We start from the raw sequence: 26,226 nt of genomic DNA, 5'->3' as shown, positions 1-26,226 counted from the left end.
AGGCATATGTGCTTCCTGTTGAGCAACAGACACTACATAAGCCTCTGATTCTGTCTTTTGTCACAGCAAAGCAAGCATCACTTTTGTACAACAGGCTAGTTATAATTGCTTATAGAAATGTAGTTCATTTAAATAGCTTAAAGAAATTTCATAGAATTTACAAAAATGTAATCAGGCACTTAGTGGAGTAGACTGTTTAACGTTCAGACAGACAAATTTGTATGTGATTGCCTCTCTGTTTACATATAGTGTTTTTACTTCAAGGAGGTACACTTGTCTTTCTCTTTGTAACACATCCTCTGCCGACAGTGCTATAAGTAACCACTGCTGATAAATTGGTTGTCCCCTAATTCTTTGAAAATTTGCATCAAGCATACCTTTTACTTGATATCTACATCCTGAATCTATAAACTGATCTGTGTAGGTTTTGGGTCAGGGTTAGCAAACATGAGTGAGGCTGGGCAGGGGGGCATAATATCAGCAAAACAAATTAGTCGACAATAGGTATTGTGACAGAATGCAATGTATCCTTGATAGAAGTACATATATTTACACACCCATACATTTTATACATTTGTGTGTGATATACACACATACACTCTCATCATACACTATAATGTAATACATACACTTGCTTCTGCAAATTTCACTATTTTTCATTGGTTGTTAAGATAGAACTGTTCTTGTAAGTTGCATAGTTTGTCAAATTCTACATATCTGACTATAAGTGTTTTGTAGGAATTTACCCTGTGGTTGTGTAACTGCGGAATTAGTGTATATATAAGGAGATATGGGGCAGAACCTCCCATTGAAACATTGACTTTGAATTATACTATATGTGTAGACTGTAGATGGGTTATTTTTAATGGTTTATGTGCTTTTGTTTATTTCCGTGAGTTAAGTTTCTGTTGTTTTTTTATCTGATATTTCTAAATATAGTCATGTGTACTGTCTGACACGCAAATTTGTGCACACACACATCAGTACACATTTATTGATAGATGCACTTGTTTATAAGCCTATTTACAGATTGCTGAGATACTGGTGTAGCTGCTTGCTTTGGCTGTACTCTGCATGCATGCATATAAATGTAATTCTTTGCTTGTTAGTGTTACTTACTTTATGGTTCAAACTGGTCGCAGTTCTAATGGAAATGCCTTTTAGTGTATTGCACTTGTTAGTGCATTGACATTATCTATGTTCGGAATTTAATTAGTTTTTGTAAGATCACTTCATTACCATCCAGTTTATGACGGATGTTTTATTTTTCACTAATTGTATTGCAGACGTTTATTCAATTTGGTATGCTAGCATCAGTTTTTTAGCTAATTCTGCTTCATATGCATACAGTTTTAATCTTTAAAACTTGTATTTATACTGTTAATGTCGAACATTTCGCATGGTGTGTTTCCACTTTACAAGCAGTAAATAAAGTACTGTTTTGGAATCTACCCAAATGTGATTTGTGGTTACTGTGACCATCCCTGAAAAAGATAATACAGTTGTAAAAATACATGCTATAACAGTATATCTATAGTTACTATAAACCCCTTTCCCCCTGTCACCATGTGGATTTACTTCCAAGACTTCCTGAAAACTTAAGAAGTGTTGTTTGGCAGCTACTATTGAGTTAATTGAGAGCACTTAAAAAAATAAGTAGTAAACAATGACTTTGTCTTCTTTTTACCAGTATAGTGTTCACTTGTTACAGAAAAGGCAGAGTCATTTTGATGTTACCTACAACATGTTTTCAGATTCTGGATTCAATGACTGTCTTCTTTAAAAGATGTCCTGTACAGTCTACAGTCCTGTATTTTTCTGTTCTAAACTCATTTATACCCAAAATTTTTTTGTCTTTTTTGGAGACAGTATAGTGTCTGGAATTTATCACATTTACAGTCAAATGACTAAAATTAAAATACTGTCAGTTTTCCTTAACGTATGGGTTCAGATCTGATACTCTTGATCCAACTCTATTATTCTAGCTCATAGCCACCAACAAACTCTCGAGCTCCTTCCCTACCCGTAATGTACCACCCCTAACATCTCTCAGATCTCATTTGCCACTTTAGAATTCAGATGTGGTTGCGTTCAGCTCTCGAGTTTTCTGTGAAAGATCAGTTATTTCTTCTAACTTTAACAAATTACTGTTTCTTTCATTTTAATCTGAAGTTGAGTACACTGACTTTTCTCCTTTACTTCTAGGAAAAATCTCCTTCCCTTTACCTTTTTTGTCTTTTATCAGCCGTTGTTCTCCATTATTGTGACAGTTTATTTTTCTGTTTTTGGTGTCAGTATTTTATTACTATCAATATTTCTTTTATATACAATATTTAATGTAGTTTTTTAAATTCCATTGCTACAACCTTGGTGTATATTGTTTAGGATTGCAGTTTTTATTGCGAGTTTCTGTGGATAGGAAAGAATAAGCTGAAGTTAAAGGCTTTACTGCTATCTTCTTTTTTCCGAAAACATTGTTGGGGCTCAACAACCCCCCCCCCCCAAATACAAAATGTAAAGACCTGTCAAAAGGTTTAGTTTCTTGGCTTCTCTGGTCCCTGCTTCTTCAGAACCGAAAAGAAAGAACAAAAACTTCGTCTGAAGTCATGTCCAATCTGACCATCATCGGATCCGACCACACAGTTCTTCAAAACATGAACAAAAGAAAACATTAATATTGAAAGGTTTGCTGCTAACTACCTTTTTATCAGAATATTGTTGGAGTTCGATATTCAAGGAACCTTCAAAAGGTTCAAGTATTCAAATTCTTTGGCTTTTTATCTTCATTATAAACAAAAAACAAAGAAAAAAGAAGAGAGTGAATGTGAAAGAGTTTGGATCCAGCCACATTGGATCCAACATCTCTAAGATCTCCTCCAGATCTTTAATCCTCCTCTGATCTGACAGGTTCGACTGCTGTCATCGGCTCCTAAGTTTTTTTGGATTTGACAGACATTTTTAAACTGATGTCAATCTTCACTTAATTCTTGACTTGTGGGTTCAGTTCCATATCTCGGAATTGACTCTGCTATTATTCCAGCTGGTGCCTTCCAAAACTCTCGAGCTAAGCTTTTATTCACAATGCTCCTCGCAGGATTACCTCCGATCTCATTTACCGTTTTCCAGTGCCAGACGCATTTATCTAAACAGCTCTCAAGCAAGCTATTTCTTTTTGGTAGGTAAGTAAAATTTTTCTTTTTTTGATCTTGTTAGTGATTTCTTTCCTCGTTTGTAATACCCAGCTCCTCTTTCTTGCTATAATTCTGTAACACAATTGGTGTTTCTCTTATACCATTATTGGTATTTTCTTTGCCCTCTCTTACCGTTAAGGTAATTCTTCGTACCATCGTTGGTACCTCTCTTTCTTCCTTTCCTTCTTTTCTGTGAGGTAAACTTTTGTACCATTGTTGGTACGACTGCCTAAATCAAAACATGTAAACCTTAATTCTGTCCGCCTTCCTTGCTTGTGTCTGTCTGTGTGTGTCTGTCTGTGTGTGTCTGTCTGTGTGTGTCTGTCTGTGTGTGTCTGTCTGTGTGTGTCTGTCTGTGTGTGTCTGTCTGTGTGTGTCTGTCTGTGTGTGTCTGTGTGTGTGTCTGTCTGTGTCTGTCTGTCTGTGCGTGCACACTTGGAAATGGCTGAAAAACATAAGGGAACTTCTGGATTCAAAAGATGCCAGAAGTGCGAAAGCAAGCTACCTAATTCTGTTAGACATTTCATGTGTGTGTGTATTGTTTGGGCCTGGTGCGCCTTCAAGAAGACTGTGCCATATGTCTTGGCTTCAGTCATCGGGCCCTTATTGAGAAAAAAAAAAATAAACTCATCTTAAAAGGTCTTATTAAAACTGCTTTCAACGAGGCCATATCTGGTTCTCCAAAGTCCAAAATGGATATTAGCTCTCCTCCTTCATCTTCATCAAAACATTCTAAGAAGAGGAGCAGCTTGGTGCCAGCAGTATCTTTGGCGTCATTATCTAAAATGCCTAAGACATCCCCAGTCCCCACAATTTCTTCGGAACCAACTGGGGGAAAGGATACATCTTTGGTGCTGTTGATGCCTGCTTCTGCACCGACTGCTTCTGCGCCAACTACTACTACTATTCCACTACTATTTTGGAAACTTCTCCAGAATCAAAAGAATATTCCTTTAAAGACAGACCTTGTAACAGGTATTCTCCCTCAGTGGACCCATTCGTAGACTGACCTCAGAGTCCCTTCTTTGACAGACCCAGATCACCGTCAGTCACTTTGGTCTGTTCCACCAAGAGCCTCATGGAATCTGATATTTTAAGGCTGGTGAACCACCTCTTGGTGATGAGGGGATTGTCCACTTCAGCGGTTCCGAGCCTTTCTAGCTCTGGAACCTTACCTCTCTTGACTCCAGTAACTATTTCTCCTCCTCTGACCCCAACTGGGCCTACAGAGTTTCTGGTGCCACCAGTCTTGGTTTTGACGGTCTCTGTGCCGGTCAGAGTTTCTTCTCTGGTGCTGAAAACAACCCTGAGCTGTTTGGTTCTGTCAGAACCGGAGATATCCAAGGGTCACAGCTTTGTTACCGGTTCCGGGGGTCATGGTTCTACTCTGATGTTGTCGGAGCTGTCCATGCCGCTCGGGCTGTCTGCACACATTAGCTTGACACTGGCTTCGCTTTCGGAGGTGGCCTGTTCAATGAGGGGCAGTTCCAGGCTCCCATTCCTCTATAGGGGGGCCTGCCTTCCAAGCCATGAAGAGGGCATTCAGTCAATAACACTCTCATCAGACCCACACCCCTGCTCTTCTCCTCTCCCAGAGCTCCAGCCTCTACCCTGGGACAGCTAGCTCTGAAGCCTCAGGATCCGACTGTTGTGGTCATCTCCTCTTCAGATACTTCTCTATCCCATCTCATCGAAGAGGTACCCCTGAAGAGAAAGTGCAAGAGGAAGCACTTAGACTCCCCTGAGGAGTCCTTCACTGAAGATACCAATTTTGATGAAGGGAAAGGCTCCCTAAGGTTACCCCTGGAAGATGTGTCCTTCGGAGACATTCTTGAAATCTTGAAACAGAGGGGTGTCTGGACTTCCCTTCAGCCTTTCTCGGAGGAATCGGTATATCTAGAGGCTTTCCATGCCCAACCCTCTACCTCCTTGATCTCTCTACCCACTGACGATCTGATTAAGTTGATTGCTCAGTGGACTTTGAAGATACCTGACTCTATTGAGCCAATCCCGAAGAGACCAGACACTATTTTGTCAGCTGTCCAAGATCAGCTGCATTGGTCGAAAGGAATAGCAGTTGATGACATGGTGGTAGCAGCAGTCACCACTTGATGACATGGTGGTAGCGACAATCACCAAAGTGGAACTTGCTGATGAAAGTCCTACTATTCATCCTCCTAATAGAGTGAGACTTTCGCACTAAGATCCTTGAATTACATGGCACATTTCACGAGACTTCAATGAGATCTGATAAAAGAACTTTTAGATACTCTGACAGGAGCAGTAGCTGAAGGGGTTAGAGAAGAGGTAACTTCTCAGCTAGCAGCCCTTGACTCTGTTTGTAATTCGTCCATGAGGCTCAATTCGCACGCAGCTGAATGGGCAGCCATGGCAGCAGGTTCATGCGTAGCTATTAGGAGACATGCCTGGATGTGCTTATGTGAATTTGCGGAGCCATTTAAGTACTCTTTCATCAATGCTCCATTTGACGGAACATCCCATTTTGGCCCTAAAATTAAAGATACCTGGGCTAGTTGTGAGAAGGATGGAAAGACCCTTTCTGCCATAGGCATGCGCCTTTCCAGTCCTCAGTGGTCTTACTCCAGAAACCAGAGAAGTGGGAAGCTATGGTTCAAAAATTCCCAAGGGCCTTTCCAAGACTTGTGCGGCAATGACTTCCCCCAGGGCATAGGGGGAAGTCAAAATGGAAGACGCTGTGCTCGAGGCAGAGGTGGCCCACAAAATCAGGGTTCCAGGGATTCTTTCCCTGGTAACTCCTTCAGCACTCCTGAAAGGAGGCCCAGTTGCTGTCTTCTGGAGGCAGTCGGGGGACGATTATCCTTTCAACTATACCTGCCTGGCTCAAGATAACAATGGACAATTGGGTGCAGAGAATCATCACCAGAGGTTACCATATCCCTTTCTCAGACAAGCCAAAAGAATTGGAGAATCTCAGACGTCCCACCCAGTCACAGGAATGCAGCAATCTTAGAAGTTCAAAGACTGCTTGACAAAGAGTCATCCAAGCAGTCCCACCAGACCAGATAGGATCTGGAGTCTACTCAAGATTCTTTTTAGCACCAAAAAAAAAAAAAAAACAACGGGACTGGAGACCAATTCTGGATCTTGGCCAGTTGAACAAATCTGTTTAACAAACTAAATTCCGAATGGTCACGGTTCAGTCTATACTTCCATTTTTGGAAAAAAAAGATTGGATGTTCTCAGTAGATCTTCAGGATGAGTATTACCATATAAAAATGGACAAGCGATCCAGAAGATTTCTGTGCTTCCGGGTGGGAGCCAGTCATTACCAGTTCCAGGTCCTGCCCTTTGGACTCACCACAGCCCCAGGGTGTTCACCAAATGCATGGCAGTGGTAGCAGCTCACTTCAGACTGCAAGGATAATGTGCGTTTCTGTATTTAGATGACTGGTTCCTCACTGCTCCCACCAGGTATCTACTCTTAAAGGCAAGAGACTATGTTCTTCAAGCATGTTCTAGGAATCATGAAAAAAACAACTAAAGAAAAACTATGAAAAAATCCCATCCAGAGCCAGCTTAGCAATTGGAATTCATAGGTGCGATGCTAAACACGAGTACAGGCATCTCATCTCTTCCCCCAGAAAGACTTCAAAGAATCACATCGCAAGTCAGTCAGATTATCCTCCGCAAAAAGGTGACCGCAAGGCTGTTGCTACAAATGCTAGGATCAGTGACTGCTTCCATTACTCTAGTTCCCCTGGCCAGATTCCACATGCGGATTCTTTATTGGCTCTTGGCATCCCAATGGTCATTACTGAATCAGCCGATGTTCCATCCAGTATTAATCACCAACTTGTGCAAGAAAGACCTGAGTTGGCGGCTTCAATCCAACTGCTGTGCAGTGAACTGTAAATAGTGAGATCGCACTACACTGAAGATCAGAAAATTTGCCCTTTCCTCACTGTTGTGCAATCTCAGAGTTGGTATATATAATTAGCGGGGGTTGCCCCCCACAGTAGCAAATTCACTGAATGGCATTTTCGCTTTAGATAGCGTTCGCTGTTTACAGTTTTCGAGAATATAATATAGACCCCTTGGTCACAGCTAGAGGCCGATTTGCACTTCAGTGTTCTAGAGATAAGGGCAGTGCTCTTAGTGTTGCAGGCATTCCAAGATACCTTCTCAGGGACGATTGTGATTCAAGCAGACAACATGGCAGTAGGGGGAACTAAATCTTACCGTCTTTGTCGAGAAGCACTCACTATGGCAGTGGGTGATTTCATCTGACCATTTTCTAGTTGCAACGCATATTCTGGGGAGCTCCAATGTGATTGCAGACAAATTGAGCACGACCATCCTAATGCCTCACAAGTGGTCTCTCAACTTGTTAGCGAAAAAGATATTCTGCCTCTGGGGCCAGCCCTGCTGCAATCTCTTTGCATCCCCCCTGAACGACAACTGCAGCAGCTATTTTGCCCTAATTCCCCCTCTGGGGGAGTCACTGAGGGAGACTCTTCTTCACGAATGCCCCCCCCCCCCCCGGTCTATTGTATGCCTTTCCTCCAATTCCTCTCATATCTCAGTTTCTAAAGAAAACCAACAGGTCGAAGAAGAAAATGATTCTCATTGCCCCATTCTGGCCTCGTCAGGTTTGGTTTCCCTTTCTTTGGCCTCACCTAATTTGGAAATCCTGGACACTGTCCCCCGATCCTGACCTTCTGTCCCATCCGGACGGCCTACTTCATTCAAGCCTGCCAGATCTCAAGCTCACTGCAAGGCCTGTCCAGTTTCACTGATTGCCAGGCATTTGACTCTTACTTCCCTAGTTCAAAGAATTATTGTAGCCTCCCACAAACCTTTAGCTAGAAAGTTGTACGCCAGTAAGTGGCAATAATTTTCAAAATGGGCTTTAAAGACGAATCTTGATCCCTTTTCAGCACAAATCGATAAGGTCCTTGAGTTCTTAACAGTGTTTCAAATCCAAAGCCCCTAGGGTTCTCTTTGGATCCTAATTTCTGTTTTGATCTGACAGGTTTTGGTTGATGTCCTTCTATTCATATGCTGCTGTATTCATGACATCAGAGAGGTTGCTTCTGGTGAACTCTCACAGGTCGGGCCGTTATACAAAAGATAAATGCTACCACTAGGGTGCGCATGATGTCCCGTGCCTCTCTTAGACGTCGGTCATAAACGTACATCGTGTATAAAGCGAACATCAGCACGCACCTCTTCAGAACTTCACTGCCGCCTGTGTGACTGCTAACTCCAGTCATTGCATTGCTAGTAGAAGCGTTCATCGGACTTCAGATAAGTACCCCTTAGGGGTTTTTTCTTTGTTACTTGCTACTATTTTGCGTTACGTGTCGTGTAGGACGGGCAAGTGTAGGTGTGGAAGGAAAATTCCGCATAAGGATTCTCATGAGCTTTGCCTATTCTGCCTAGGCCATGAACACGACCATACCACCTCTAGTATTTGTCAGGCCTTTGTCCCCAAGACCCTCAGAAGCTGTCTCGCAGCCTTAAAACTACACCTTGAAAATCAGAGGCTCAAACTTCTAGCTTCTAGGGTGGACCCGATGTCGAAACCCTTGGACGAGCCCCCAGTCAAGAAGTCCAAAAAGAGTAGGCCCAAACAGACTGCTGTGCCCGCCTCTCCAGCCGTTGCTCTTGAGGCTAGTGAAGGCCCAGAGTCCAAGCTGGAGTCTTCAGATCCTCCTTTGGTGGAAGGCCCAGAGGAAGTCTCTTCTTTGCCTGAGGTCACATCCCAGAGGGAATCTCAGGCGTCTTATTCGGTCGCTGTGGGGGAACCAAGGCTCAGTATGTCCGAGGGTCCTTGTGATGTCTCCCAAATCATAGTACATGAGGACATAGTCTGTGATGTAGTGGAGTGTCGGCTGGCATCCGGCCCTCCAATGCATTTCTGAATCCTCTCCCCCAGACACCCATAAGAAGAGGAAACAGAAAATTAAACAAATTTCTCAACCTCTGCCTGCTTCTCCTGTCGAACAGCCTCTGGATTGGCAGGCCTTCACCCAAGGCCTGCTGAATGGATTTCTGGCCTTGCATCAGGGCCTGACACCTGCACAGGCCCCCACACCCTCTACCCCTAAAGGGCCTGCTGTGGACATCTCTTCCGCAGATGAGGATTCATCGGATGATGAATTCCTCACCTACTCTTCTCAGATCGCTTCTCCCCTGGGATATGCTTCACCAGAGGAGGAGTCCAACGACACTGACTCCCCTGGCGAGGACCTCACCCTTGGTGAGACCATCACCAAAATGCAAAACTTTTTCAAATGGGATAGCAGTCAGGTCACTGAGATGCAAAAAAGATACTATAAACTCCTACATCTGGAGTCTCCCAGCCCCTCTGATGTGTTCCCAGTACACACTGCTTTTCTGGATGCCTTCTTGGCTGCTTCTAAAAACCCTAACTGACAGCCCCCAGCAACCAAGCATCCAGACAGATTCTATAAGGTGCCCAAGGAGGCAACTTTCCTGTATAAAGCCCCTTCTGCAGACCCTGGAGTTATTTCCGTGAACACCGACAAAACATCAAAGTTACTATCATCCACCTCTCTACTGCCCTCTGATAGAGAGCAGAGTGATGGAATGTCTGGGAAAGAAAACTTAGACTTCTGCCACCCTAGCAGTAAGACCGGTCAACTACCAGCCGCACATGGCCAAGTGTTCCTTGGCCCTCTTAGTAGATGTGGTCAAGCAACCGGGAGAGCTTCCTGACTCTCCTGCTAGAGCCAAGATTTCCTCTCTCCTGAACTCCTACACACAAGTGATCAAACATCATCAAGTGCAACTATGACGCTGTAGAAGCATCTGCAAGGGCTGCCTCCTCTGGATCTGTCATCAGGCAGTACTCCTGGTTAAGATTGCAACCCCTCCCTGATGACGTCAAAGCCAAGCTCCTAGATGCACCCCTGGATAACAAAAACCTTTCTGGGTCAGCTGCTGATGAAATCTGTAAGACCTTCCAGACCAAAGGCAAGGAACTGCAGGAATTGAGACATATCTTTGTCACCCCAGTTCCACACTTCCAGAGAAACTACCCAGCTAAAACTTCTTTTGTTAAGTCCTCAGCTAAGAGAATGCAAGCTAAACCTAGAAAGGACCACAGGAAGCAGCACTCTTCTAGGTCTCTCTCCTCCACCCTCTAAACAGTCCTTTCAGGGAAAGCCTGGTAGTCTCTAACTACCAGGCCCTCTACCCAGACACCCTTCTTTCCATTCACCTCTCCCTCAACCTTTCCACTTGAAAGCAGGTTACCAAGGACATTCCTGGTTCCTGTCTGTCATAAAACAGGGATACTTCATGACCTAGGAGACCAGACTCTGTCCAAAAGACATCCCTCCCCTGCACAGAGACTAAATCCCACTTTTCCCTCTAATCCTGCAGGAACTTCTTGCCCAAGGAACCATTCAAGAGGTCCCTCCCTCTGCAAGAGGGAAGGGATTTTTACTCAAGAATTTTCCTGGTCCTCAGCACCTTCCTCTGAGTCCCCTCTTTCAGAATGCTCTCTCTCCCTACCCTTCTTCCACTCATTCTGCCTCAGGCATTCCTAGTGTCCTTGGACATAAAGGACGCCTACTTGCACATCCCCATCCATCCACTATTCAGAAAGTACCTCCGCTTCTCAGTGGATTCTGCACACTGTCAGTTTTGTGCTTTACCCTTTGGTCTTTCTATGGCCCCAAGAGTGTTTACAAAATGTTTGGCCCCAGTCATGGCTTTTGCCAGGACAGAGGGAATCAGCTTTATCCTGTATCTAGATGATGTCCTTATCCAGGCTAGTTCATGTTCCATAGGCTTGCAACACCTGCAGTTCACCTTCTCCCTCCTTACAGGTCTGGAATTCACCATAAATCACAAAAAATCCTTCCTGACACCCTCGCAGGATCAGGTGTTTCTAGGATGTAGGATTCTGACAGGGGAAATGATGGCTTACCTGCCACCAGAAAAAATCATGACCCTCACATCTTTCTTCCAGAGAATTATTTTCCTCAAAACCATCTCGGCCAGGGAATTCCTCAGTATCTTAGGATTCATGGCCTCTACTATCCCCATGGTCCCCCTAGCAGGGCTACACATGAGAACGGTTCAATGGTATCTGAGAAATATCCGGAAACAGCACCTACATCCTCTAAAGTTCATAATCTCCATACTTCCTTGCCTGTCCAGGGAACTGAAGTGGTGGATCTCCCATTTTCAGTCAAATTCAGAACTGCCCCTATGCCCACACCCCCAAACCAGGACCTCTTCCAGAGATGCTTCAGACACAGGCTGGGGGGGGGGCAACCATAAGACACTGGAGAGTGAGGAATGCATGGACCCCCACTCAACAGAAAGATCACATCAGTTTCAAGGAAATGAGAAAATTGATACTAGCTTTGGATATTTTCAAGGGTCAACTTCTCCCAGGCACCCTGAGGTGGTACACAGACAGCACTACTGTGCTGTGGTATATCAACAAACAGGGGGAACAAGGTCCTACCTCCTGTGCAGACTAGCACTGCAGGCTTGGGAAATGGCACTGGAGAAACAAATCCTTCTCCATTCAGTATATATCCCTTCCGTAGACAATGTGATGGCAGATTCCTTAAGCAGAAGCATGACCCTATCTCACGAATGGATGCTTAACAGGGAAGTGTTTCTTGACTAAGTCCATCTATGGGGTATTCCGAATGTGGATCTCTTTGCTTCCCCCATGAACAGACGCGCCTGACCTTCTGCTCCAGGGCACCTCTCCCAGAGGCTTGGAAGGTGGACACACTATCAATCTCTTGGAAGGGGATGCATTCCCCCCTTCCCTCTCATTCAAAGACTCCTTTTGAAAATTCAGAAGGAACAGCCTCAAATGTTGCTGGTGATTCCCTACTGGCCAAAGCAGCGCTGGTTCCCTTTACTATTTCACCTAGCCAAAGGCAGTCACCACAAATTACCCAGAGAATGGACCTGCTCACACAAGACAAGGGAACACTCTTACACCCTCAACTGTCCACACTGAACCTCACATTGTGGGTGATAGGGCGTTGATTCCCTTCAGACACCTGTGTACAGAGGGACATGATCCAGATTCTGCAGGAGGAAAACCAACTACTAGAAAATCTTACCTCTCAAAGTGGAAGATATTTCCCTGAAGGTGTCAGAAAGACAACCTACAACCACTGACGGCAGAGCCCCCAGTGGTCTTGTTCTACCTGTTTGACCTTATGAATTCCAGACTGTCATACTCGTCCATTAAAATCCACCTATCTGCCATCTCAGCTTGCCTGCCCCTGGTACCACCTTTAGCATCTAGATTAGAGGTCAAACTCTTATTGAGAGAGGCACTACACATCAGGCCACCAAGGAAGCCTATTCCGCCTCCTTGGGACCTTAATTTTGTCCTAGAAAAGTTGATACTACCACCATTTGAGCCAGCCAAAGACTGGCCCCTCCAACACTGCACTTGGAAGACCATACTCTTGGTGGCCGTAACCTCTGCCAGAAGGGTCTCTGAACTCCAGGCCCTTATTGCATACCCCCCTTCACTGTCTTCCACAGGACAGGGTATGTTTGCATACTAACCCCACGTTCATGGCCAAAGTGGTAAATGACTTGTCCCTAAATCAGACTATTAACCTGCCAACCTTTTTCCCCTCTCTGCAGAACTGAGCAGAGAGGATACTGCATTCCTTAGACGTACACAGACAGCTCAGGTTTTATTTGGCCAAAACCAAATCCTTCCGAAAATCTGACAGGCTCTTCATCTCCTATCACCCTAGAGCTGTGGGTCAATCTGTTTCCAAGCAAAGTATATCCTCTTGGATATCAAAAAAACATTTTTTTTTGCTATACCAACCATGGTAAGTCATTCCCAGCTCCAGTAAGGGCACACTCAACCAGAGCAGTGTCCTCCTCAGGGGATTTCCTTAAAGGATTAGACAGAGCTGCTATCCTAGAGGCAGCTACTTGGTCCTCAATTCATACATTCAACAGACACTACAAAACTGGATATGGTCTCTAAAGCCAGGGCAGGGTTTGCCAGAGCCATCCTCCATGGGTTTGTGGAAACTGCTTCTGGTCCGCCTCCCCTTCATTAGGACAAGAGCTTTTGCACTCTCCCTGATGTCATGAATACAGCAGCATATGAATAAAAGGACATAGTATTGTGTAAGAACTTAACATAACTTTAGATGTCCTTCTCTTCTATATGCTGAGGTATAGTTTCCCAGCCAGCATTCCCCCTCACACTTGCCTGATTCCAGTTTCCTGGAGTAACCACTCCGTAGTCTATTTCAGCGGCATTCAGTTCTGAAGAGGTGTGTGCAGGTATCCACTTTATACCCGATGTCCGTTTACCACTGACATTCGGGAGAGGCGCGGGACATCACGCACACCCCAGCAGTAGCATTTAACTTTTGTATAACAGCCGGACGTAAGAGAGTTCACCAGAGACAAACTCCCTGATGTCATGAATACAGCAGCATATAGAAGATAAGGATATCTAAGGTTATGCTAAGTTCTTACACAAGAGTACTTTACTTCTACATCAGATTCTAAGTATTGTATCCAACAGACACAAGTCTTATTCCAGAGAATTTGAAAGATTTCAGATCCAAGCTGTTCTGATCCAAAACCTTTAGAAACTCCTTCACATTCTAAGCCTGACAGATGAATTTTAAACCAGAGAATAACTAGAAAGACTTCAAATCCAAAGACCTAGTGCTTCTTTGGGCACCAAGTCCTCCTCAGATCTTATAGGTTTGCTGTTACTTCTTCACTGGATCCTAAGCCTTTGGTTCTGACAGACAGATTTTATTCCACAGAATTTGAAAGATTTTACATCCAAACTCTTTGTATGCAAAAAACCTTTAGAACTTCCTTCCTTCAGATCCTAAGTCCTGCTGTGATCCGATGAGCTTGCTGCCTGTGATGATTAGTTCCTTTCCTTCCAATTTTCCCTTCCCACTCAGTTTTTTTCAGGATGTGGTTAAGATGATGTGAAAATTTCTGCTGCTCAAATCCAGATGGGGATGTTACCAATTCGCCCTCTCAGGGATTTGTGGGTGCATCTGCTAAGTCTAATTTCCCCCCTTTTTTCTTCCTGGCCATTGGTACCTCCTGAGAGGTTCGGAATCTGGTAAAAGAAAAGTACTGTCATTCACTGCTTAGATATGCCCAACCATTTCTTTTTAGATGCCCTTGGATCAAAGTGGGTCTGGAACACCAGATCTAAGAGTTTTTTGTTTCGGTCCCGACCTTTTACCTTCCTTGAAAGCTTTTTTTGTGCTTAATTGGGGGGGGGGGGGTTACGTCACTTTTCTCTTACTTGGTACTCAGGACCTTTATTTGGATCCTACTCACTTGTACCACCTACACGGCCGTTCAGTCCTAAAGTACCTTTTAAGAGGCTGCAAATAGATTTGAGTAAAGGACCATCTAATTCACTTTCTAGAACCAAAATTGCTGACGCTTATCCTCAGTAGTCTCTCTCAGGCTACCCTACGGATGATATCCTTTTCATCCCTGAGGTTTATCTTGCATACTGCAGAAGGCATCTCTAGGGCTGCAAGTACTCAGGCATTTCCATAAGCAGGCATCCCTGGATATGCACCTCAATAATTTTGTGTTGTCTTTCAAGTGCTACCTTTGACAGTTCTCCTTGGTTTGGCCCCACAGGTAAGGATGTAAAGACCCTATCTGCCATAGGGCACCCCTTTTTCCATCACTTCGTTTTTTTCCCAGTAATCAATCGGGAGGTCTAGGTATGTGTTACAGGAAGTCTTAGGGTCCCATGCAGGGCACATGCAAAGATGGTTTGCTTCAAAGCACAGGAGGGAGTGATAATAGCTGACCCCCAATGGCAGAGGACTCTCGCAGTTCCAAAGGTCTAGAGATACTTCTGTTAGACCCAGCCAATACTCCTGAAAGGAGACGTCAATGCCCTCCTCTGCAGAAAGTCAGGAATCTCTTGTCTACACCAGGAAGCATGGCTAATCGTAACAAAGGGTGCTTCCTTGCAGAGAGTCTTTTGCCGAGATTAAATCATTCCCTTATTCTTCTTCCACCCCCATTACCCAAGAAGCAGTTTAGAGTCATCTGAAAGTTCCCTCTAGACCATTAAACTGACTCAAGTTTCTTCTAGTGCCTAAATAAAATAGGATACTGGTGATCAATTTTAAGTCTGAGTGTTGAACATTTCTGTTTGGCACACTAAGTCCCAATTAGCCTCAGTTCAGTCTAATTTCCCCCTTCTGAACAGGACATCTGAATGAGATCGACTGAGCTAAGCAATCCAGAAAGAAGTTACAAATTAGGCTGGGAGACGGTTGTTACCAGTTCAGAGTCCAGCCTTTTGACCTAACCACAGCCCCCAGCATGTTCACCAAGTGTATCGCAGTACTGGCATCTTACTTAACTTTGCAAGGATCCTGCACATTTCCATTTTGGGTTGACAGGCTCGTTACCACTTCAACCAAGCTTTTACTGGTGGAAATTTGAGATTACGTGCAGTAGACATGTCCACAGTTTGGGTTATCCATCAATAACAAGTCACAATTCTAACCAACATACACATTACATATTATAGGAACAATTTTTCAACATGGTGTCTATCCTAGCATCTCTACCCCTTTACAGAGTGCAAACAATAGCTCAGAAAATAATTGGTAGTACCAAAATATCAGCAGGATTGATTCCACAAGTTCTGGGGTTAATGTCCACGTCAGTAATCCTACTTCCTTACCAAGAATAGATGCTACGAACATAATGATAAACTCTCTCTCAACCTATGTCAATAAAGATAATAACTCAGGCAGTGGTTATCTTTCCTGGTGGATGTAGTCAAAACAACTGTGCTAGCCTGTCCTTTCTTCTTTTTCCGCCCAAGGCCACAGTGACCATGGATGCTTCCTAGATTAGATGGAGTGGACAATTCTGGGGGAATGCAGTCCAGGGCATTTGGTCCCCAGAGGAGGACAACTTATATTGAAGGTGTAGTAATGGGCGATTCTCTTCCAACTGCTTTGTAATTGCAGCCTTTTCTCCGGAAAGGTGTGTGTGATAGCTGTCAACTTGAGCAGGGCCATCTTACTTCCTCACGGATTGTGCCTCAGCAACAAAGTGACTGACATGGTTTGTTTGCTTGTTTATTCATTCACTTGTCTTAAGGACAAATTTTCATTCTGTGCCCACGAGTACAGAGTTGAGGCAAATTAAATTGCATATTTAAATGGAAGAAACAGTTTATGCAAACTAAGCTTGTACAACAGCAAGGTGGAAGAATATAAAATGTGATAGGCACTTGTAATGCATCTTAATGAATATTACTTCAGAAAGCAGTCACATTGAAGGACAAGCTATTGTCACTGTTTCTTACTGACCTTAACTAAGATGGTTCTCCTTCCTTTGACTTCTTTTTTTTTCTCTACTCACGTTTGATTTTAGATCTGTTTGCAGAACTTCTGTGTCACCTAACAGACATGATTCATCCACATATCTGTAGCCTAAAACTGACTGTTTTTTTTCTCATTATATTGATAGCCAGGCAACCTATGCTTTCTTTTTTGCCTGTCTCTTTCATTCTCTTACCGTCCCAAAACAACTCTGTACGAGGAATCTCTACAGAAATTTATGGATAAGATTTTTTTCTTTATTGAGCAGAGTATTATCTGGTGGAACCTTTCACAACTCCAGTACATTCTGTCCTTGAATTTCTAGACAGCTTATTTATAAGCGGGTGCTAGTTTATCGAATGTCTAACTTCCACTCGCAGCCTTTCTCGAATTTCTATGTAGATTTTCAGAATCTTTCTCTGTCTTCCTCTTAACTTTGCAAAGCATTTTTTTTTTATGTTTTTTCTTCTACTTAGACCTCCTTACAAAGATCCCTCACCACCATGGAATATACAGTTGGTACAGCAAACTTTTACACAGTCTTCTTTTTAAACTACAGCCAAATGTGATATAAAATTCTTTACCTGGAACACTATCCTTTTAGTTGCATTTTCTTCTGTTGGACAATGTCAGAACTTCAAGCATTATATTCTAAGTCCCCATCTTGTTTTTCCATATGGATAGGGACACTTCACATACTGATGCTTCCTCCCTACTGAGGGCATTGTCAGAATCCAACATTAACCAACCAAATTGACCTGCCATTAATTTTTCCCAGACTTTCTAAATAAAGGAGAGTATATGCTGTGCTTACAGGATGTTTATAGATAATGCCATTTCTATCTGCACAGAACTAACAACTTAGATTCAATTCTTGGCTTCCTTGACACATCACAAAATGGTCAAATTGGTCACAAACATAACTATAACCAAGTGGTTGACAGATTGTATTTTGTTTGCCTCCATTCAATTGAATTTCCCCCTAACAAACCAGTACAGGCTCTTTCAACTACACCACTTCCACTATATTTCAGTCTAGACTATGCATGGAGTCTAGATATGAGACAACTACTTGGTCCAATCCTAATACGTTTATCACTCATTACAAATTTGAGCCAGTCTCGAGAGGAGAGACCTTTGCCTCAACCATACTCAGGAATATCCTTCATTAAAATCTGCCCAGGAATTTAGATAGCTAGGGACTCTATCCCATAAGTTGAGGAAGAATGAAAGTTGACCACATCAGATAAAGAAGTTATGTACTTAACGTTCATTCTGTGTTGTCCATTTTCATTCTTCCTCAGCTCTCTATCCCCATCCTACTCCATTTATCACAAGTGAATTTGGGAGGAATTAAATTCTTGGGGCACCACATGTCCCATGTTTTGAACTCTGATTATGACAGTTCTTTATGGTCTTCATGTCATGCTGCAAACAAGATCTGAGGGATGTTAGAGGTGGTGCATTATGGATGGGGAAAGAGCTCGAGAGTTTGTTGGTGGCCATGAGCTAAAATAACGACAGAGTCGGATCCGAACCCATACATTGAGGAAGAATGAAAATGGACAACGCAAATAGAATGTTATGGTAAGTACATAACATCTTTATTATTAAACCAAAACATTTACTTTAAGGATGATGTGAACACGTACGTCTCAACACTTAACTCTGAAAATTAGAAAACTGAGTACTGGTGTATACATATATTTCATTAGTTACATCTTACGCACATTCTTCTTCTTTTTTTTTAAATAAACTACAGTGAATTATGAAACTGAAAAGAATGAGAGGGGTTGTCGGTGTGGTTTCTTTAGTCAGTGCAGGTTTATTAATTAATTAATGTATATGTTCATCTTTTTGCAATTAACATTGTTTATTGTTATTATAGTTTCATAGATACATAAGTAGATACAAATATATATCAACTGCTTCATCAGTTTTACAGCATTAAAGAAGAATTCAGGGATTACTCCATTTTTACCAAGCATTGTGTAATTTAATAATAATCTGTCCCAGTGGAGTGGATGTTGTGGTTATTTATTGATAATCTGTGATGTAGACTCATTTTGGCCATGTGGTAAATGAATATCTAACTTTGCCTTTGTGTACAGGTCACAAAGTGCCAGTCTGCTAGTGTCCTCCATTTTGCCTTTTGCATAGATATTAGGGGATTAAAGTCCCCTTACATCTCTAGGACCCCTAGTTCTTTAAGAATGCATGATGTCCTAACTGAAATTAATGTTGTAGTATTCGTAACAGATGGGTTTTTGTCACTGACTTGCAGACAGGTGTACCTTCCCGAGAGAGTACGTCCATGTGACTTCAACTCATGTGCGTCAGGGTAGAAGGATAGACAGACACATGAGATCCTCATACTCTCTCCCCACAATTCCAAAAGCAGGTCATGCACCTGTCAGACTGATCCACGTTTGGTTGTTGATGTTCATCGTGTTTCACTGTTGCAGTCATTACAATTGGGTTATCCTGCTGGCAGGCTACCCGCAGTCGGCCTGAGTTCCAAAGTCTAAGTCCGGTGTCGGTTGCTGTCGCCTCTTCCCTGAAGTCAGTGTGCCAGGGGTATAAAAGATGCAGCCGACACCATTTTCTTCAGTCTTTCTTGCCGCGTAGTGCCCGAAACAAAAGCAGTTCGCAAGTGCCGGTCGGCCGACTCCTGAAGTTTTCAAATTCGAATTTCAGATCTGAAGTCTTCATTAAAGCTAAGTACCCCGTTGGGGAAACTTTTTTCATGCTCCAGACCGATGTCAGAAAAAGTTAATAACTGTATTTCTTGTGGGAAGCAAATACCTCATAAGGATTTTCATTCTTACTGTATTCCTTGCTTAGGCCCTGACCATAATGTTGCTAGCTGTCGGTTTTGTGCTAGATTTAACCAACGCACTATTAAGCGTTGGTACGATTTTGCATTCCATTACTTTGGCAGAAGATTTAATTATATAATGCCGTTGGATCAGCCGACTACCGGAGTTTACAAAAAACGAAAAGAAAAGGACAGGCATTCATAATCCAAAACCGACGACGATGCTTCTTCTAGGCCTGTCGCCGGTTCTTAGTGTGGTGCTTTCACAGCCCCTGACACCCACTACCTCAGAGCCACAGACTGCTGCCGACTCCCACGTGGAGCCGACTGGGCCTCTGGAAACTCAAGGTATTGGGCACTCGGAAACTATTCCCTCAGATGGGTCCGGAGCCGCTGAGCAGGCATCGGCTTCTGAGGGTGTTTTCAGGCCTACACAGTTATATGTGAAACCTACTTCAGCTTCAAAGGCAAAGTCTAAAGCAGCTCTAAAGACAAAGAAACAAGTACAGCATTCACTTGGACAGGCCTCCATGCCTAAAAAACAGATGCTTAAAATGGCCGAAGACCTTATTACTTTGATCAGGGGTTCCCATCCCCCTCCTGAAAAGAGGCCTAGGCAAGAGTTAGAATATGAATCTTCAGGCCAGGTTTCCATTTCCTCTGATTCCTCCTCTGAACAGGATTACTCCATTCCTCCTTACGAGGATTCTGATGCTGAAGAATCTATCCCTTCAGCCTCTCCTCCTGAGGATTATTCTTTTGGGGAAACACTGCATACAATGAGGGAGCATTTCCACTGGGAGAGCCAAGACTACTCAGAATCCAAGAAAAGGCTCAGAGACTTCCTTTTACTGATCCAGCACAGGCCCCTTGCTATCCCACCTGTTTTAGACATTGTAGATGTATTTTCAGAGTCAAGTTTTTCTCAAGACTCTTTACCACCAGCCCCTGTTAAGCCAGACAGATACTATAGGGTTCCGGATTCACATAAATTTCTCTATAAGAACCCTGCAGCTGACCCAGAAACCATCTCTCAGGGTCCCAAAGGGGTCAAGGCTTCTACTGCAAAAAACCCTATCCCCTCTGATAGGGATTCTAGGGCCCTAGACAGATGGGGCAAGAAGATTTATACTTATGCTACCTTGCCTGTAAGAGCCTTAAATTGCCAATTTCATATGCTTAAGTATCAGCAATATCTTATGTCTTTGCTTAAACAGAAAATGTCAGCAAATACAGAATGTGCAGACAATAAAGAAATGCAGGATTTATTGCATGCAACTGAACAAGTTGGAAAGCATACTTTGCAATGTAGTTTTGATTCACTTCAGGCCTCCTGCAGGGCCGCTGTTGCACGTTCTGTCATTAGGAGGCATGCTTGGTTAAAAGAACAAAATTTGCTGGATCATGTTAAAGCAAAACTATTAGACACTCCTTTACAGCATGATACTTTGGTGCTAAAGCAGAAGAGGTGTTGAAGAAAATGGAGGACAAAGCTAAATCTATGCAAACAGTCAAGGATTTCTTGCAGGTACAACCTCCCAGATTTAGCAGGAACTGGCCTACAAAAAATTGTTCCTTTCCAGTGTCAGATAGACCACAAAGGGGCAGATACAGACGCCCCAGAGGCAGATCACAGCCCCAAGGCTCATACAGGCCTATACAATGGGGTGCTTCTACCTCCAAGAGCAGAGTGGAGAAATCACAGTCATTGACTTTCCACTTCCAGCACCAAGCACTTATCTTTTGGCAGCCCCTTTGGGGGGAAAGCTAGCATTTTTTCACAAAATTGGCACATGATCGCCCAGGACAAATGGGTTCTAAATATAGTTTTACAAGACTACAAGTTCCACTTTCCCACCCTGCCAAGGCAAAACGGTATGCCAGACCTGCCACGCAATCAATGGGCAGAGGCACAAAAACAAGTTTCATCCCTCATGGACATGAGGGCCATTCAACAAGTACCAGAGCAAGAGCAGGGACAAGGATTCTATTCAAGACCGTTCTTGGTACCCAGAAAAGACAAAACCTGGAGACCAGTACTGGACCTATCTATTCTAAACACATATCTGGATATTCCAAAATTCAAAATGTTGACTCTACAGCAGCTTCTGCCCATGTTGGGCAAGAAGGCTTGGCTTGTGACTTTAGATCTAAAAGAGGCGTACCTGCATGTCCCATTCAGACAAACATGCAGAAGATACTTCAGATTCAAAGCTGGCTCAATGCACTACCAATTCTCTGCACTGCCCTTTGGCTTATCTACTGCGCCCAGGGTCTTCACAAAGTGCCTGGCACCAGTAATTGCATTTTACAGACAAAGAGGAATACAAATATATCCTTACTTGGATGACTGCCTTATTCAAGCGGAGAACAAGGCCATTCTATTACAGCATCTGGCGTTTGTGAAAAGATTACTGACAAGTCTAGGGTACACAGTAAACGAGAAGAAATCAAAACTCGTACCCTCTCAAGAGATAATATTCCTGGGTGCAAGCTTAAATACAACTGCCCAGATGGCTTATCTCACACCAGACAAACACAGACAACTGACTACTTATTTCAAAATGTTGGCAACAAAGACCCAGTTATCTGCAAGAAAAATTCTGCAGGCCTTGGGTTTCATGGCATCCTGCATTCTGCTAATTCCATATGCAAGACTGCATATGAGGAAACTTCAATGGTATCTAAAAAGTGTTTGGACTCAACATTGCCACAGCCTGGAAACAATAATTGCCCTCATTCCCTGCCTGCAACAGGAGTTTCGATGGTGGGCAAAAGCCTGTCACCACAACACGGGACAGCCATTCACCTTACCCACAGCCAGGCAGACATTGACAACAGATGCATCAGATTACGCCTGGGCAGGAAGATGTATTCAGGGCACATGGTCTGCAAGTCAAATGCATCTACATTTCAATCAAAAAGAGATGCTAGCTGTTCAGAATGCCCTGACAGCCTTCAAGGATCTACTTCATCCAGGACAACTACTAATAAAGACGGACAATAGTATAGTCATGTGGTACATAAACAGGGAGGCACACATTCCTACCCCCTCTGCATGAACTTGTGGCGCACAGCATTGACTTACCAAGTACATCTGCAAGCACAATTCCTGCCAGGAAGGACAAATACTCTGGCATACGAACTAAGCAGAAACCTAATGGATCCCCATGAGTGGAAATTGGATCCACAAGTCTTCAGCATGATAACAAGGACCCGGGGATGCCCGGACATAGACCTATTTGCCTCCCCTCACAACTACCAACTACAAAGATTCTGCACAAGGACTTATCACAAGCAAGCATGGAAAGTGGATGCTCCATCTTTCAGCTGGAAAAATCTAACGGTATATGCCTTTCCTCCTATGCCTCTCCTCCCCAAGGTCAGACAAGAGAAACCAAAAATGATACTGATTGCCCCAGACTGGCCCCGCCAGCACTGTTACCCAATCCTAAAGAACTTGTCTCACTGCCCAGCTTGGGCATTACCTCAAATTCCTCACTTATTGACCCAACAAGACAGTCAGATACTGCACAGCCAACTCCAGACCTTAAACCTGGCGGCTTGGCAGATAATGTAGCCTCTCAAGACACACCTCTCTCTAAAACAGTGATGGATGTTATTTTGGAAGCCAGGAGGCCTAGCACCTGAAAATCTTATGCAGACAAATGGAAGAGATTCTGTGCATGGAACCAAGCACAAAGTATTGACACGATTGTTCCAAATATTCCTCAGATTTTGCAATACTTAACTGAGATGCTGGATAAAGGCCTTTCCTTTTTATCAATTAAAATTCATGCCTCTGCCATTTCAGCTCATTACAATACAGAACCACCTATTTTTTCTCATCCGTTACTAAAGCAGTACCTCAGAGGGGCCAAAAACATAAGACCTCCAAGGAGAGCACCAGTACCTGCATGGGACCTCAACTACGTCTTGGAAAAACTCACACTGCCTCTGTTTGAGCCAGCCTCTGCAGCTGATATAAAATTGTTATCCTGGAAAACAGCTCTGCTCCTAGCAATAACCTCCGCTAGAAGAGTCTCAGAGTTACAGGCACTCATGGCTGTGGAACCTTTTATCATTTTCCATCCTGACAGGGTTTCTCTGAGGGCAAACCCTACATTTATGCCTAAGGTATTGTCCAGTGTGGCCCTTAATCAAACAATTCATTTGCCTACTTTTTATCCAAACCCACAGAATAAGGGTGAGAGAATTCTGCATTCTTTGGACATTCACAGACAGCTACGCTTCTACTTGGACAGAACTAAAGCTTTCAGAAAGACTGAACAACTTCTAGTGGCATATGCTGCAGCATCACAAGGAAAGCCTAACTCAAAACAGACTATTTCAAAGTGGATAGGACATTGCATTCATTTCTGCTATTCACAGCATGGCAAATCAGTGCCTAAGGGCATTAGGCCACATTCATCCAGAGCAGCAGCCACTTCAGCAGCCTTCCTCAGAGGAGTACCAGCCAAAGACATCTTAGAGGCTGCAACTTGGAGTTCAGTGCATACCTTTACAAAGCACTATCACTTACCTCTGTACTCTAAATCCAGGGCAGGCTTTGCCACTGCAGTTCTGCAGGGCCTGATAGCCTCTCCTAATCCTATTTAGCTCCAGCCTCCCAACCTTAGCTTTGGGATTCAACCCAATTGTAATGACTGCAACAGTGAAACACGATGAACATAGTACAGTTGTGTACTTACCATAAATGTAGATGTTCGAGTGTATTCACTGTTGCAGTCCAGCTTACCCTCCCACCATCCCTTTTTTTTCCTTGCTGGGACCTATCTGTACTTTCCTACTCTATACAACCTATGTGGTGTATTTGCTTGTAGATGAAGGAAAAGTTTTTTGTGCATGCATGCTTATTGACATAATTTAGCCTACCTTTTTAGGGGCACCTGACATCTGGGGCAAGAAAAACTGAAGAAAATTGCGTCGGCTGCATCTTTTATACCCCTGGCACACTGACGTCAGGGAAGAGGCGACAGCAACCAACGCCGGACCTAGACTTTGGAACTCAGACAGACTGCGGGTAGCCTGCCAGCAGGATAACCCAATCCAATTGTAATGACTGCAACAGTGAATGCCAGCAGGATAACCCAATTGTAATGACTGCAGCAGTGAATACACTCGAACATCTACACTTATAGTAGGTACACAACTGTACTGTTGCTTTGCTAATCATTGCCAGATAAGTGCCCCATTGGGTAACCTTCCTTTTTTTGTTTCTTAGACTGTGGTTTAAATTTGTTAGATGTCAGCTAGGAGGGGTAGGTGCAAGTGAAGTATTCAGATTCCATACAAGGGCTTGCATGCTTAAGTGCCTTTTTTACCTAGTCCCTAAACATGAGTACAGATGTGCTCCAAGATAGACTTTCTTAAAACTCATGGACTAAAATGCCTAGCTCTGTGTAAGACTTTCTGGCTTCCAACATCACCCTTCTCCCTAAGAAACAACTCAGGAGACCTCAAAATGATTCGCAGTCCAACATCTCTAAGTTACATGTACCCACTGAGGTGGTCAAACCCATGATACATCAGATTACTTCTGAGACACCTGCTGCCGAGACTCCACTGAAGGCTGGCATGGTCCACAATGCCTTGCAGACTGCAGATTCTTTAGACAAACCGTGAGTTATCTTGAAGGGCCCGCACGTGATTCCTCAGATCCTTGTATGAAAAGAGGTCCTACATACCCTTATTGAAGTGAGGCAAGGTTCCAAACCCCCAACACTCGTACAGGTGGATGTCACCCCTAAAATGAAATAAGAAAAAAAAATAAAAAAAATAAACAAGCATCTGACCTACGCCTTCCAGAGAAAATGAATGGATGGACTTTTCTCAGGGCTTATTTAAAGCTGTCATGGCCCGGAAGCCTCCTCCTTTTGTGACCCAGCTAACACAAACCACACCACAAAAGCATGCCTTAGACTCTTCCTCCTGTGAAGAGAATCCAGAGCCGGATTCCGATCATTCTCTAGATTACTCTTCACATCACTGTTCTGAGCAGTTCTCCTCAGACAAAAGGGACCCCATTTTGCCTGATTCTCCCATGGAAGTGGCTTCCTTTGGAGAAACTGTTCAGAGCATGATGAAACACTTTGAATGACAGTCAAGGCAAATCTGTGAGGTACAGAAAATATATTACAGCCTTCTGGAGATAGGTACTCTGGTTCCTTCACCAGTTCCCCACCCCACCTCCGTCCTTGAGACTTATCTGGATGCCTTTCATTTTTCATCCTTACCTCTGTGACTCTCAGCCCCATGCTGTTAAAAGACCAGACAGGTTTTTTAAGGTCCATAATGAGCAAAAATAACTGTATAAAAATCCTATATCTGATCCTGCAGAAGCTTCTCTCTCCTTGGGTAAGTCATCCACGTTGCTTCCCACTGCTAATGCCCTCTGCTCAGACAAGGACAAATGTGCCATGGATAAGTGGGGTAAGAAAGTCTACACCTTCTCCACTTTAGCATTCAGAGCTATTAATTATCAAACACAAATGATGAAATAACTGGTCTCTGTACTACAGTCTCTGCATAAGGTCATGACAGAAAGTCAGACAGCAGGCTCTAAACACAAATGCAATCTCTCTTGTCCCAAGTTACAAAAATAGGCTCACACAGAAAGCATCAAATGCAGTTGTGATGAAGTGGATGTTATTTTTAGGGCTTCTGCCACAGGCTGTGAGTGATCATATGGTATGCATTCCAGAAGACTTCAAATCAAAAATTTTGGATTCCCCTTTGGGCAATGACCTTTTGTTTGGACCACAGGCTGCCAGTGTTTTCAAAACAGTGCAAGGCAAGAAGGTGAAAGACTACAGGCAAATTC

The 26,226-nt window shown here is 43.5% G+C and overlaps 1 protein-coding gene across 1 annotated transcript in view; it reads left to right on the top strand.

Moving 5' to 3' along the window:
- The window catches only part of LOC122816707 (transformation/transcription domain associated protein), a gene marked incomplete in the record, with an annotated part of 2,794,447 nt that overhangs the window by 2,424,675 nt on the left and 343,546 nt on the right, over positions 1-26,226 (top strand).

The sequence above is a fragment of the Protopterus annectens genome, chromosome 12.part0, assembly GCF_019279795.1.
Source record: "Protopterus annectens isolate FY-2018-M chromosome 12.part0, PAN1.0, whole genome shotgun sequence".
Taxonomy (NCBI): Eukaryota; Metazoa; Chordata; order Ceratodontiformes; family Protopteridae; genus Protopterus; species Protopterus annectens.
Note: the sequence above shows the minus strand (reverse complement) of the source record. Positions and strands in the feature narration are given on the sequence as shown.